This window comes from Macaca thibetana, chromosome 4 (genome assembly GCF_024542745.1).
Source record: "Macaca thibetana thibetana isolate TM-01 chromosome 4, ASM2454274v1, whole genome shotgun sequence".
In the NCBI taxonomy this organism is placed as follows: domain Eukaryota; kingdom Metazoa; phylum Chordata; class Mammalia; order Primates; family Cercopithecidae; genus Macaca; species Macaca thibetana.
In genome coordinates, this window is record NC_065581.1 from 29,981,712 (window position 1) to 29,996,433 (window position 14,722).

General features: G+C 44.4%; 2 protein-coding genes across 2 annotated transcripts in view; one reads left to right on the top strand and one right to left on the bottom strand.

Annotated features, from left to right (window-relative positions):
* The window catches only part of LOC126953165 (profilin-2-like), a 362,177-nt gene that overhangs the window by 287,531 nt on the left and 59,924 nt on the right, over positions 1-14,722 (bottom strand). The window contains exon 3 of the mRNA XM_050788549.1: positions 9,265-9,863. The gene's annotated coding sequence lies outside the window, so the exon portion shown is untranslated. The remainder of the gene's footprint in view (positions 1-9,264; positions 9,864-14,722) is intronic.
* Positions 1-14,722, top strand: part of PPP1R11 (protein phosphatase 1 regulatory inhibitor subunit 11) — a 179,142-nt gene that overhangs the window by 53,340 nt on the left and 111,080 nt on the right. The window lies entirely within an intron of this gene.

A 14,722-nucleotide genomic window follows, 5' to 3' on the forward strand; every position in this document is an offset into this window, starting at 1 on the left:
CTAGTTAGCCATTCTTCTAATCTTTTTTCAAGGTTTTTAGTTTCTTTGTGATTGGTTTGAACATCCTCCTTTAGCTCGAAGAAGATTGTTATTACTGATCGTCTGAAGCCTTCTTCTCTCAACTCGTAGAAGTCATTCTCCGTCCAGCTCTGTTCCATTGCTGGCAAGGAGTGCGTTCCTTTGGAGAAGAGGCGCTCTGATTTTTACAATTTTCAGCTTTTCTGCTGTGGTTTCTCCCCATCTTTGTGGTTTTATCTACCTTTGGTCTTTTATGATGGTGACCTACAGATGGGGTTTTGGTGTGAATGTCCTTTCTGTTTGTTAGTTTTCATTATAACAGTCAGGACCCTCAGCTGCAGGTCTGTTGGAGTTTGCCAGAGGTTCACTCCAGACCCTATTTGCCTGTGTATCACCAGCAGAGGCTGCAGAACAGCAAATATTGCAGAATGGCAAATGTTGCTGCCTGATCCTTCCTCTGGAAGCTTTGTCTCAGAGGGGCACCCAGCTGTATGAAGTATCAGTCGGCCTCTACTGGGAGATGTCTCCCAGTTAGGCTACTCAGGGGTCAGGGACCCACTTGAGGAAGCAGTCTGTTCGTTCTCAGATCTCAAAGTCCATGTTGGGAGAACCACTACTCTCTTCAAAACTGTCAGACAGGGACATTTAAGTCTGCAGAAGTTTCTGCTGCCTTTTGTTCAGCTATGTAGACTCCTAGAGATGGAGTCTACAGAGGCAGCCAGGCCTCCCTGAGCTGCGGTGGGCTACACCCAATTCAAGCTTCCCAGCTGCTTTGTTTACCTACTCAAGCTTCAGCAATGGCAGACGCCCCTCCCCCAGCCTCACTGCTGCCTTGCAGTTTGATCTCAGACTGCTGTGCTAGCAGTGAGGCTCCGTGGGCGTGGGACCCTCTGAGCCAGGTGTGGGATATAATCTCCTGGTGTGTTGTTTGCTAAGACCATTGGAAAAGCACAGAATTAGGGTGGGAGTGTCCCAATTTTCCAGGTACCATCTGTCATGGATTCCCTTGGCTAGGAAAGGGAATTCCCTGACCCCTTGCACTTCCCGGTGAGGCGATGTCCCACCATGCTCCGTAGCCTGCACCCACTGTCCAACAAGCACCAGTGAGATGAACGTGGTTCCTCAGTTGGAAACACAGAAATCACCTGTCTTCTGCGTCACTCACACTGGGAGCTGTTTACTGGCACTGTTCCTATTTGACCATCTTGGAACCTCCTCCCTCAGGTATTTCTTTATAACAGTGTGAGAAGCAACTCATTCAGAAAATTGGCACCAGGAGTTGGGTATTGCTATAAAGGTAGCTGAAAATGTGGAAATGGCTTTCAAACTGGGGAACAGACAGAGGTGGGAAGACTTTGAAGAGTTCAGAAGACAAGAAAATGAGGGAAAATTTGGAACTCCCTAGAGATTTGTTAAGTTGTTGTGACCAAATGCTGACAGTGATATGGACAATAGAGGCCAGGCTGATGAGGTCTCAGATGGAGATGAGGAACTTATTGGGACCTACAGGAAAGGTCACTTTTGTTATGCATTGGAAAAGGACTTGGAGGTATTGTGCCCCCTCCATAGGGATCTGTGGAACGTTGAACCTGAGAGTGATGATTAAGGGTATCTGATGGAAGAAATTTCTAAGTAGCATAACATTCAAGATTTGGCCTGGCTGCTTGTAATAGCCTATGGACATATGTGTGAGCAAAGAAATGACCCGAAACTGGAACTGACATTTTAAAGGGAAAATTTAATACCCAGGACAATTCCTAGTGCAGCTGCAGGAGCAGGACCCCTGCCAGGACTACTACATTGCAGAGCCACTGGCAATGTGCAACCTCAGCCTGGAAAAGCCATAGGCATTCAATTTTCACCCATGAGAGCAGCTATATGGACTATGTTCAGCAAACCATAAATGTGGGGCTACAAATGGCATTATGAGCCCAGAACTTGCACCAGCCAATGTGCTTAGGATTCAAAATATAGACTCAAAGGAGGTTATTTTAGAACTTTAAGTTTTAATGTCTGCTATGATGAGTTTCAGCCTGTGAGGACACTGCATTCATTTCTTTTGGCCCATTTATTCCTTTCGGAATGGAAATGTATAAGAAATGTCTCTTCCACTGTTGTATTAGTATTTTAGAGGTAAATAACATATTTTTTAAAAGGTTACTGGTTCAAAGCTTATAGCTGTGAGAACTTACCTTGAGTCTCAGATGAGACTCTGGAATTTTGAGTTGATGCTGGAACAACCTAAAATAATTTGGGACAATTGGGAGATTATTGTGTTTTGCAATGTGAGAAGAATGTGAACTTTGGCTGCCTAGGGGCAGGATTCAATGATATAAATATTTATCCCCTGATACCTCATGTTAAAATCTGATGCCCACTGTGGAATGTGGGGCCTAATGGGTGCCATTTGGGTCATGGGGACCAATCTTTTGTGAATAGAGAGATACTGCCCTGTCTATGGAGTGAATGAATTGTTGCTTAAAAAGCGCCTGGCAACTTCCTACTCTCTCTGTTCCTCTGTTACCATGTGATCTCTGCACATAGCAGATCCCCTTTGCCTTCTGCCATGAATGGGAGCAGCCTGAGGCCCTCACTAAATGCTCAAACATTTCCAGCCATCAGAATCCTGAGCCACATGAATCTTGTTTATATAAATTAGTCAGTCTCAGACATTTCTTTACAGCAACACAATATGGAATAAGACAACTTTCTCATCACAGGTATGTGTCTCTGGCAGCCAGCCCCCATTCTCAAGATAACTAGGATCTGCTCAGCCAAGAGTCTTGTTGTCATCAGTATTTTAAAGACACTCTTATCACTCAAGAGTCTAAGGGTTTTAGGAGAAACCAGGGACTAAGACTACATGTTTTTCTTTGACCACATATCTTTGATAGGAAAGGGATTATAACAGTAAAGAGGTATTGGCATATTATCAGAGTCTCATTCAGTCATTCAGAATTAGGTCAGTTTATCATCCTCTTGTATGAATATGTCTCCCAGAATGAAGTCACTCAGCTTTGCAGACAACAATCTTACCAGGTTCCAAAAACAAGAATGGTTTCAGGGACATATGGCTTCACCTTTTTAGGCATCCAGTATAATTGACCTAAGAGACAATGTCTTCTCTTGCTCACACCACTTTTGAGGAGTTAAGCTAATATTGAATTTTCCTCATTATATAACCCTTTGATTTATTCACTTACCCTCAGCCACTATCTCTCCTTCTGTCCCTTTATATCAGTCTCTTCCAGTTTTGGAAGTGCCATTAGGTTTGGCTGCTGTGCTGGCCTAGACTGCAGGCAGCAATAGTATTCTAGAATGTCTTCCCTAAGTCTACTCTTGATCATAGAGAGTAGGTTACATAGCGAAGGAACTAGTTGGTGCTATTGGACCACCAGGCTGCATAGCTCTACTTACAGTTAATCCTGACTTTGTCAGATGAAATGAAGGCATAGCACAATCCTTGAGTTGCTTGGGAATTCTTATATACAGGTATAAAAATATAGTTATGGTTTTTTGCTTAGGGATAGTTCCTGTTTCTGGCACTTTTATTTCCATCCCTATTCCTGGTGCCACTGCATCACCTATGAAAAAAGAAATCTGAAGTGAAGGGTAGTCATTATTCCAGCATCCTCTCTCCTTAGGAAGAATTGTATGTATAGTAATGACAGCATCGTCCTGATTCATGAGGACAAAGAGTGGAAGCTACCTAGAGGAGTCAGTCTTGCAGCCCCACTCATGTTGACAGTGAGCACATTCATAAAGATATAAAAGCCAGCCAATCCTTCATGTTTATATTGCCCAACAATTATACTGACAGGTTTTAGACAACCAATGTTTTAATTGACCATTTCAATATTCCATCAAAGTTTTTCCCTGAGGAGGACATCTCCCTGTGCATTGTTGTCTGTTTGAGGCTGTAAGTGTTTTTCTTGTGTAAAGAAATGTAACATGGCAGTCCAAATTGGTGCAATCTCTTCTTTTCTTGTTCTTTTATAGCCCTTGAAGCATTGACATCTACCCCGATTGAGCATTGCCCAATCCAGAGTCAGTGACTTTCCTGTCAAGATCCACTGGCAGTTCCTTTGGGGTTGCTGGCATCAGTCTGGCTTGACAGCTGTACATGATCAAAGCCTTCCCACTAGAGGATCTGTCACAGAGTCATCTGCTGCCTCTGTCTGTTTTCTTGACAAACAGTCAAAACAGAGATTATGAGAAATGAGATAAATTACCAAAATTGTGAACAAAAGAGAGATTATCACTAATGACCCTTAGAAGTTAAAAAGCATTATAAGTGAATACTCTGAAAAATCTGGAGCCAATAAGTTAGACCACTTAGATAGAATGGACAGATTAATACAAAGATAGAAATTGCCAAAACTGGCTGAGTGCAGTGGCTCACGCCTGTAATCCCAGCACTTTGGGAGGCCGAGGCAGGTGGATCACGAGGTCAGAAGATCGAGACCATCCTGGCTAACACGTGAAACCTCTGTCTCTGCTAAAAATACAAAAAAAAATCAGCTGGACCTGGTGGCGGGTGCCTGTAGCCCCAGCTACTCGGGAGGCTGAGGCAGGAGAATGGCTGAGCCCAGGAGGCAGAGCTTGCAGTGAGCCGAGACTGTTCCACTGCACTCCAACCTGGGCGACAGAGTGAGACCCCATCCCCAAAAATAATAATAATAAAATAAAAAATAAAATAAAAAGAAATTGCCAAAACTGACTCAAAAATAAATAGAAAATCTGATTAGAACTCTACACTAAGTCAGTAATTTTAAAACCTTCTCACAAGGAAATGCCAAAGCCCAGATATCTCCACTGGTGAATTCTATCAAATATTTCAAAAGCTCTTTCAGACAAGAAGAGAGGAGGGAAGACTTTCCAGCTCATTTACAGAACTGGCATTACCGTCATATCAAAGTCACAGCAAGACTCACAGGAAAAGAATACCAGAGACTAGTATCAGCAATAAACACAAATGAAAACATCCTCAACAAACATTGGCAGACAATAAAATGCCACATAAAAAAGGATTATACTCCATGACCAATGAGATTCATCCCAGGAAAATAAGGTTGGATTAATATTTGAAATCAATGAATGGAAAGCACTGGATTATTGAAGTAAAAGACATAATTATCCCAAAAGATGCAGAAGAAACAGTTGACAGGTATGTTAACACCACTCATGTTCGTAAGTTTCACAAAACAGGAATGGAGGAGACCTTCCTCACTCTGATAAAGGGCATCTATAAAAAACTCACAGCTAAAATCATGCTTAATGAAGAAAGACTGAATGCTTTTCTCCTAAGATAGGGATCAATGCAAGGATGTCCAGTCTTCCACTTAACATTGTACTTCCACTTCCACTTAACGTTGTACTGGAGATAGTAGCCAGTGTGCTAAGGCAGAAAATTAAAAACTAAACGCATCCAGATAAAAAGGAAAACATAAAACTCTATTCACAGATAACATGACCTTGTCTGTAGAATTCACAAGCAGATAAAAGCCTGCTAGCACTAAGAAATGAATCCAGAAGGGCCCATAGGATATCAAATCAAAACAAAAATTAATTATTAACATATTTCTCTATACAAGCAATGAAAATCTCAACTTTCCTATCACAGTAGTTAAAAAAGGGCAAAATAGGAATAAATTTAGGAAGAGAGCAGTGTTTGTTCACTGAGAGAAATTAAAGGTCTAAATAAATGGAGAGATGCGAGTTGGAAAGCTCAATAATAGTGTTAAGATGGCAATTCTCCCCTAATAGATCTATAGGTTCAACACAATCTCTATCAAAATCCCAGCAGGAATTTTATAGAAAATTGACAAAATAAGCCTAAAAATGTATATGAAAATGCAGAGGATGCAGAAGAGCCAACACAAATTTGAAAAAAAAAAAATAAGGAATGTCATAAAAACTACAAAAATCCAGACAGTGTGAAACTGAGAGACATAGAGATCAATGAGCAGAAGTGAAAATCTAGAAAGACATTCTTACATTTTTTTTTTTTTTTTTGGTCAATTGATTTTCAGCAAAGTTGCATAGGTAATACAATGTGATACTTAACACCATATAAAATATCAGCTCAAACAAAGTAGAGGCCTATAGAGCTAAAATTTATGAGTTAAAACTATAAAATGTCTAAAAGAAAACATAGGAGAAAATTTTTATGACTTTGGGTAGTTAGGAAAAGATTCTTACATAATATACCAAAAGCATGATCTACAAGTGAAAAAGAGAGAGAAAGAGACAGAGAGAGAAATTTGGCTTAGTTAAAATTTAAAACTTGAGTGCTCCAAAAGACATTATTGAGAAAATGAGAAGACAAGTCATAGACTCGGAGAAAATATATCACAATTTATCACAAATTACATTTGTGATGAAGAACATGTATCCAGAATATGTGGTAAGTTCTTAAACTCAACGTAGGAAGACAAGCAACTCAACTGAAAATGAGCAAAACACGCAAATATGCTCAACTGACTTTTACAAAAGCACAATAGCAATTCAAAGAAGGAAGGAGAACTTGCCCAACAAACGGTGCTGAGCAACTGGACAACTGAGCCCAAATCTCACACTTTATACAAAAAATAACTCACAATGAATCACAAGCTTTAATGCAAGACACAGAGTTAAAATGGCAAACATTGAGCCAGGCATGGTGTCACAGACCTGTACTCTCAGCTACTCAGGAGGCTGAGGTGGGAGGATCCGTTGAGCCCAGGAGTTCAAGGACAGCCTAGGCCAAATTACTTTTTTCTAAAATAAATAATAAATAAATTAAAAATTTTTTATTACAACCTTTGAAGAAAAAGTCATCAGAAATAAGACTGGACAAAGAGTTCTTAGACATAACACCAAAAGTATGATCCATAAAAGAAAAAGTTAATAAATTGGATCTTATCAACACTAACTGTTGCTCTGTGAGAGACCTGTGAAGAGCATAAAAAGACAAGCTACAGCATGAGAGGAGATATTTGCAGACAACATATTCTGTAAAGACTTGCACTCAGAATGCATATGAAGAAATTTAAAAACCCAACAGTAAAAATGAAATCCAAATACAAAACAGGCAATGAGCAAGACAAGAACAGACATTTCTCTGAAGAGGATAAACAATGGGCTAACACTAAAATGAAAAGACGTTCAACATCATTATCCAGTAGGAAAATGAAAAATTAAAACCGCAAGCATGAGAATGGCTGAAATGCAAAAAAAAGGTAACAACAGGCGCTGGCAAGGATGCAGAGAAACTGGGTCACTCTTATATTGCTGGTAGGAAGGATTTTAAAATGGTACAGCCACTCTGGAAATGGGTATTACAGTTTTCTTCAAATTGAACATGCAATTTATCATATGACTAGCAATTGACCTCCTAGGTACTTATTTCAAACATGGGAAATCTTTATGTTTATGAAAAACCTATACACAAATACTCTTGCAGCTTTATCCATAACACCTTCAAACTGGAGTTAATGCAACTGCCTTTGAGTGGGTGAGTGAGATCTGCTGGTTGAACTCATAACGAAGTCACACAAGTGCCCTTTCTCAAGGCTACCATCCTGCCTCTCTGTGTAGTAAGTGTTTCATGCATATTTCCCACTTTCTCACAAATAATATTAAAGATATGTACTCAGGGATCAAAATTTAATAAACATAAATTTTTACTAGTCCATCAAAGATAATATGAAGTGGGACTGTGGTTTGGAGCCACTGCCTTGGCGCTGCTGAGGTACTGGGTGTGTTACCCACCGCAGCATTTGCAGCATTAATGGAAAAGTCGACATAATGAAACAGGCAGATGGCATCTTGGTGTTTCTGTGAAAACAGGTTTCCCTCCAGGACTCTGAAGGCAGCTCAGGGGACACACTTTCAAAATGGCAAAGATCAATTATGGTTCCTAGTGGGACACAACCCCTGGTCTATTTTGATTCAGCTCTCTCTTTCTCTCTCTCTCTCTCTTTTCCCTCATTCTTCCAACTTATAATTGTATAAATTTTCAAATGTGCAAAGAATCTGAAAGAATAGTGCAGTAAAATTCAAGTTACCACCCTTCCATATTTGCTTAATATCTCTATATACATGAAAACAGCATGTGGAATGATGGACAACAGAGACCCAGAAGGGTAAGGGTGGTTGGCAGTGGGTGTATTATGAGAGGGGTTTCTTAGTGGGTACGATGTGCCTGGCTCCAGTGACGGATGCACTGAAGGCCCTGACTTTACCACAACTCAATATAGCAATGTAGCGAAATTGCGCTGGTGCCCCCTGAATGTATACGAACTTATAAAATAAACAATAAAATAACATATCTCTTTATATAATATAGGTAGATAGGTTTGTATAGCATGTGTGTGAATGTGTGTGTGTGTGGAGAGAGAGAGAGTATCACAAATGAAGAGATTAAGATTTTGTGACTGAGCCATTCTAAAGTAACTTAAACATAAAACAGGCATGAATAAATGTGTCTGCAGCAACAAACCTGAATACAAACATGAAAGAATATGTCTATAAACACATCTCTGGATAGATAGCTTATGAACGAATTCCCTACCCCAGCTGTCTTACTGGTTACCCTGTGAACACAGGCAGGCAGGAAACAGGACCCAGCTAGGGTCCCTCATCCTTCTCTTGCATCCAGGCAGGTCCTGCATCCACTCCTGCTGCACAGGGGGCTCCCACCCTGCCTTGGTCTGTTTCACAGGTGCTCCCCTAACTCTCTCTGCCTCCACTGCTTTACCTGGGTGGAGCTGAGGCTGCCCTGACCAAGAACAGCACCACCCACCTGTGCCCCCAAAACCAGGAAGTTAGGAGGAACCACGCAACAGGGTCAGGAACTCTCCCACCTCCCCAATCAGTCTGAACTGATGGCAGGAGATACTGATGCTTGCTTTACTCATCCTCATTCCCTGTTCATTTATTCTTTATTAATTCAGTCCACATGTCCCTAGCAGTCACTTCACCCCAGAAGCACTGACCTCTACTCTTCATAATCAGGAAACCCCAAAGCACTCTCCTCTCCTCCCTGATATCACCCTTCAGTTCTACATCATCACATGTGGGCTTTAACTCTGCAGGGCTGGTGATCCCCACAGGGTCAGCCCCTGAACATTGGCCCCAGATGTCCCCCATCCCTTCTCAGCCCTTTCGGTGTTGCTGTGAATCTGTCCCTCACTGAGAACTGGTGGGGAGATGTGGGGGAGGAGGGGAGATTTCTCTGTGCTGTGTCAAGGCATGGAGACAGACCTCTCCTTCTCTCCTGAACCTCACACTCTGTCCCTTCCCAGACACTTGAAATAAAACACACACCAGAAATGTCTGTTTAAGAGCTAAATATCTATAGTATAAAATATGAAGACAGAGTAGAATGGGGTAATGCAGGAGAGTGGGACAGGGGTGAGGGGACCTCAAGGTGCCAGGAAAGCTGGTCCTGGGCTCCCCAGAAGGAACTGTTACCAGGACACTCACTCATAAAACTCACCTATAATACAATTACTGCATATGTAATATATTAAAATATAATAAAAAAAAATTACAAAAATAATATGGCACAGCTACAAACACCTCATATATACTAACCCTTTTCATTCATCCAACCACAAGAAATAAATGCCATTAATTTCCCCATTTCATAGATGAGGAAACTGAGGCACCAAAAGGGAAAGTGCTGGTGACACCCAGGCAGGGAGTTGAATCCAGGCTGCCTGGCTGCAGAGTGTAGCCACCCTCGGTGGAGCCAGTGGACCCAGGAGATGACACCAGAGACTGAAATCCCAGCTGTGCAGTGCCCTGGTGTTCTCCTGTCCCAACCGGGTGTTGATCCGGGCCTTGTAGGTTCCCATGCTCTAGAGAAAAGAGAGAAAAAGTAAATGTTCCCCTGGATGCAGAGTGCTGCTTTTTATTCCCTGAGGACCTCCTTCCTCAGTCACTCCAAAATCAAATTCACCCTTTCTCTGAGGAAAGATGACATTCCCATTTTTTTTCTCCCTCCCATGGCACTTTTCCCAGCCCCTGCCAGTCCCCTCCCGTGACTCCATCATCATGGTGCCCAGCACCCATCACGGAGTGAAAGGACCCCAGGATGAAGGAACAAGACCCAGGAGGAAACTCAGTGCCCTCCCCTCTTCTCAAGCCTGACCAGCCCTGACACAGTCGGAGGTCTCTCCAAAGAGAGCCCCTGGCCCTATCTACATGTCCTTCCAGTCCTGGGCTCGGTCACACATACACAGGGTCCTTCTCCACCTCAGTCCCCAGGCCCTCCTCATCTGCAGAGGCAACTGCACACCAGGGCAGGCCCTGCACACTGTGAGTTCTTTCCTCCACTGGCAGCTCAGCGTTCCTCCCCTCCCGGCTCTGAGCATGCAGCTTCTAACTGGAGATCCCATCAGGAAGCCCTGGGGCTCACAGGGCCAACATGGAAATACATGACTGGATGGAGTCGGCACCTGACCTGATGCTGGGGACCCCCTTGCTCAAGGAGCCCTCCCCTCCCCATAACCTACACTTGGGCTGTGATTGCCCCTGCCTGGAAACGCAGCTCCACCCCAGAACTGCTGCTTAGTGAGGCTGCACAGCCTTCCTGCTGTTCCTACAGGGCTTCTACCCAGGCCACTGCCATTGCAGCCCACAGGGTATATTCTTCTTCTCCTTGTGGAGCAGAGGGTTTCTTCAGACCCCTCATCCTGAGGCTGCCTCCACCCTCTGCACCTGGTTATTGCCACTGCCACAGCCACAATCTCCCACATGGACCTCCGAGAAAGGAAGCTCCAAATTTGAGTTCCTGTTCCATTCAACATGCTTTACAACATCAGTATTGGAGGACATCCTATTAAGATTATCCAGCTGAAATTATGTTGATGGACATCAACATTTAAAGCAGGAATTTTGAGAAATTAACATGTGATTTTCATACCCTTTTTCTGGTCAATATCCCAGTGACCTATGAGGAAACCATTCCTGCCTACAGGGAAGCAGAATTGACAATCGCTCTACAGGTGAGAGCAGGAGCAACCACAGACCTGCACTACCCCTGCTGTGGTGCCTCCTGGATGGGACCCTCTTGCTGCTGGGCAGGGGATAAACCTTCCCATCTACCAAGGCCTGAGGGGCCGACTAACAGTGCAATTCGGTTCAAGGATGAGTCACCACCACCTCACTGGCCAGACACACAGAAATGGGGACATGGCAGAAAGACTCAGGGTTCCTGGACACCGCAGCCTCTCACTGTCCCCTGCACTGCCTCTGTCTTTGCAAAAACACAAAACTTTCTGCTTTCTCTTTTCCTCTCCCCTCAAACAACTTGACTGTGGGGAAAACAATTCTGACTGTCTCTTATTTTAAACTTGCCAGGCAATGACTATGTTAAGAAGAAAAACATTGGCTCAGGAAAGGCAAGGTGAGGCCACAAAGCACAGAACAAAGCCCCAAAAACACAGCCCCTGGGGACTATGACTCTGGGGGCTGGAAAAAGTAATACCTGGACATAGGATGAAAACAGGGAACACAGCTGCCCTGGCAGGGTGCTGGTCCCCACTACCCAAATAGCCCAGGGACATCTGCTATCTACTCATCCACATCATCTGCACAGAAACACAGGGAGATAGGAGCCACATGGTGGGAACCTGGCAAAAGCACAGCCTCGAGTGACCCAGAGGACATGACACCCCCAAGAAAGCTCCTGGATGAGGCGCATGGGCAGCTGCAAGGTGGACAGAGGATGGCCATGTGCACTCAGGACCCTCCCTGGTACAAGGGAGGCCACAAAGGGAACTGCACATGCAGGGGCCCTCCGTCAGCCTCGTGGGTCTTTTTCTTGGTGTCCTTCTGATGGCTGGAGAAACAGGGGAGAGTGATGCAGAGAGGAAGGGACTAGAGGCTCTGCCTCTCCTCGGATTCCTTTCTAGTTTCTAACCTCTCACCAGATTACAGCTGCCTTTACTATTGGCTCCCTCTGAGATCGTGATCATTCAGGCCCTCAGTAATCAGCATGCAATTCCCAACATACCCACCTAGATGCACCCTGGTCAGCCTGAGAGACAGAGACTGGAATGGGGACACAGCAGGTACCATGGCCCTCCCTGCTGCCCACTCCTCATCTGCAGCAGGAGGAGGCCACAGCTGGATGTTCGAGGGCCTTGGCCCAGCCTTGGCTTGGGCAGAACTTAAGGGTGTCAAAAATAAGCTACATATGATGGTTCATTTTCAATTCTATGTGCCTTAGTATAGGTTTAACATGGACATAAAGAGACACATGGACACAAAGAGATAAAAAAGCAAAATGTACTAAGCCATCCCCCAGCTCCTTCCTGCTTTCCTTTTCATGCACCAGCCAGGTGCCGATCAGTTGGGGCCCCCTCGACGACCCCCTCCCCACCTCACCAAAGATTTAGTTTAGGCTAGCTTGCAATGTAGATAATTGTACCCTTTCTTATCACCTAAGTGCAGCCATTAGGGCCATAAGTCAAATGTTTCAGGAGTCCTGAGACAATCGCAATGCATTATGGGCTGCAACAAAATGCAGCAAAAAGACTCTAAAGTACATAATGGAAGCCTTAATCAAACTAAAATAGGCAACATCCAGAAAGACTATAACCCCATAGTACTCAGCTAATGAGGAACTGGGGGAGGGACATGGGCACTAGGGAATAAATTGTTTGTTGAAACCGTCCCTGGTGTGCCTGCATTTCAGATGCCCGACACTGCAAAACTGTTGCTAAAAGTATCACTTTCACTGTTCTCTGGGTCTCTAAGAGAGACAATTCTTTGGGGGGTTTGGATGGGTGAGTTTGTTTCTTACAATCTAGTAGCCTGTACGGGGATCACTGTGCTTGCATGAAGTGAGACTTTGGAAGAAAGAGGAAAAGCGTACCACTGGATTCATGTGGCCCATTCTGTCCAGATGTCCAGGTTCCCCACAGAAGCCATAACAAACTTGAAACTGTTATTCAGAAGACAATGAAAGTGACACAGGGAAAAAGAAAAGCAGGCACCGCGGCAACCAGGCAAACTTGTGCACAAGCCCAGGTAGGAAGATTGGACTATGAGCACTGCCTTGGTGGTTGGGCATTTTCGGAGGTCAAGTGTGTGTGACTGAGACATATCCTAGATATGAAGCGAGTGCGGAGACCCAATCCATGGTTCTGTTCTCCCAGGAAGGCCAGAGATGGACAAAGCAGTTACAAAGCAGTTGACTTGCGGGTTGTGAAGAGACCTCCAGTAAGGGGGATTGAGTACACAGGGAAACTCAGACTCAGGGAGCAACCGAAAATGGGAAGCAAGAATTCTAGGACTAGGGAACAAAGGAAGGAGGAAGCCGAGGAGGCCCCCTCCAGCTTCCCCCAGATAGTCCACTGGGGAGGATGTTACAGGCTCCCTGAACCAGGAATAAGGAAAAACAAAAAATAATAAAGTATTGCTGTTTTCTCCAGGCTAAAGAGCCCATTCATCAGCCTTTGGTCTTTTGGCCTAAGTTTAGCTCAAATAAGGACTGTGTATGCCAAGCTTTAATTCTTTATGTAAATGATAAAACCCCATCCTCACAAAAGGTGATGGTTTATCCTATTTGTTGGATTAGTGAATTAACCCCATGTTTCCCCTTAAAGAGAAATAAAAAGAGCATAGTAAAGAGCCCTCACCCAATGAAAAGCCCTGGGATCCCCTAACACGCTTGCCCTCACGCCATACATCTCACAAAGTAGAGGACAGGGAGATCAGGGGGCAACAGGAAGGTTGGAGGAAAAGGAATCTGGGGGTCATGAAGGAGCTAAACCCAGTGCTCCCTTAAATCCTTGTCCAAATTTAAGAAAAGAATTAGAACAATGTAAAAAGGACATTAAGAACTTACCCATTCCTTCTAAACAGCAGGTGTCTAACATGTACCCTCTCAGAAAAGTCCCTATGGGACAGGGAAAAATTGGATTTGTGAGTACCCCTTTAACAAGTACTGAGGTTAGGAATTTTTAAAAGGAAATGACATCACTCTTAGAAGCCAGCTCTCAGTAAGGCTGCAGAGGGCCTGGCGGGCTACATAAGGAAAATCAGAACTAGGATCATAAACACAAATGACTACGGGGTCAGCAAATAATAAAAAGGAGGGCTGCAGGGCTGGGTGGGAACTGTGGCGGCTGCTCAGCTGTTGTTACAGTGCCGGCACTGTGTTGTCAGGAATAGCAGGACAGGGTACCATCTCCGTGGCCTCAACTTTGCCAACCTAACAATGGCTCAAGAAGCTGGGACTCAGCCTGGCTGTGGAGAAGACCCCGCCGAAATTTCATCAGTCACCTAGCCCCACCCCAGCGACTGCTCACCCAATGAAAATGGACGCCTGAGGCCGGGCGCGGTGGCTCAAGCCTGTAATCCCAGCACTTTGGGAGGCCGAGACGGGTGGATCACGAGGTCAGGAGATCGAGACTATCCTGGCTAACACGGTGAAACCCCGTCTCTACTAAAAAATACAAAAAACTAGCCGGGCGAGGTGGCGGGCGTCTGTAGTCCCAGCTACTCGGGAGGCTGAGGCAGGAGAATGGCGTGAACCCGGGGGCGGAGCTTGCAGTGAGCTGAGATCCGGCCACTGCACTCCAGCCTGGGCGACAGAGCAAGACTCCGTCTCAAAAAAAAAAAAAAAAAAAAAAAAAAAAGGACGCCTGGAGATGAGGACCAATCATAAGTGTGGGGGGGGGGCACAGGCCGAATAGAAAGTCCACGA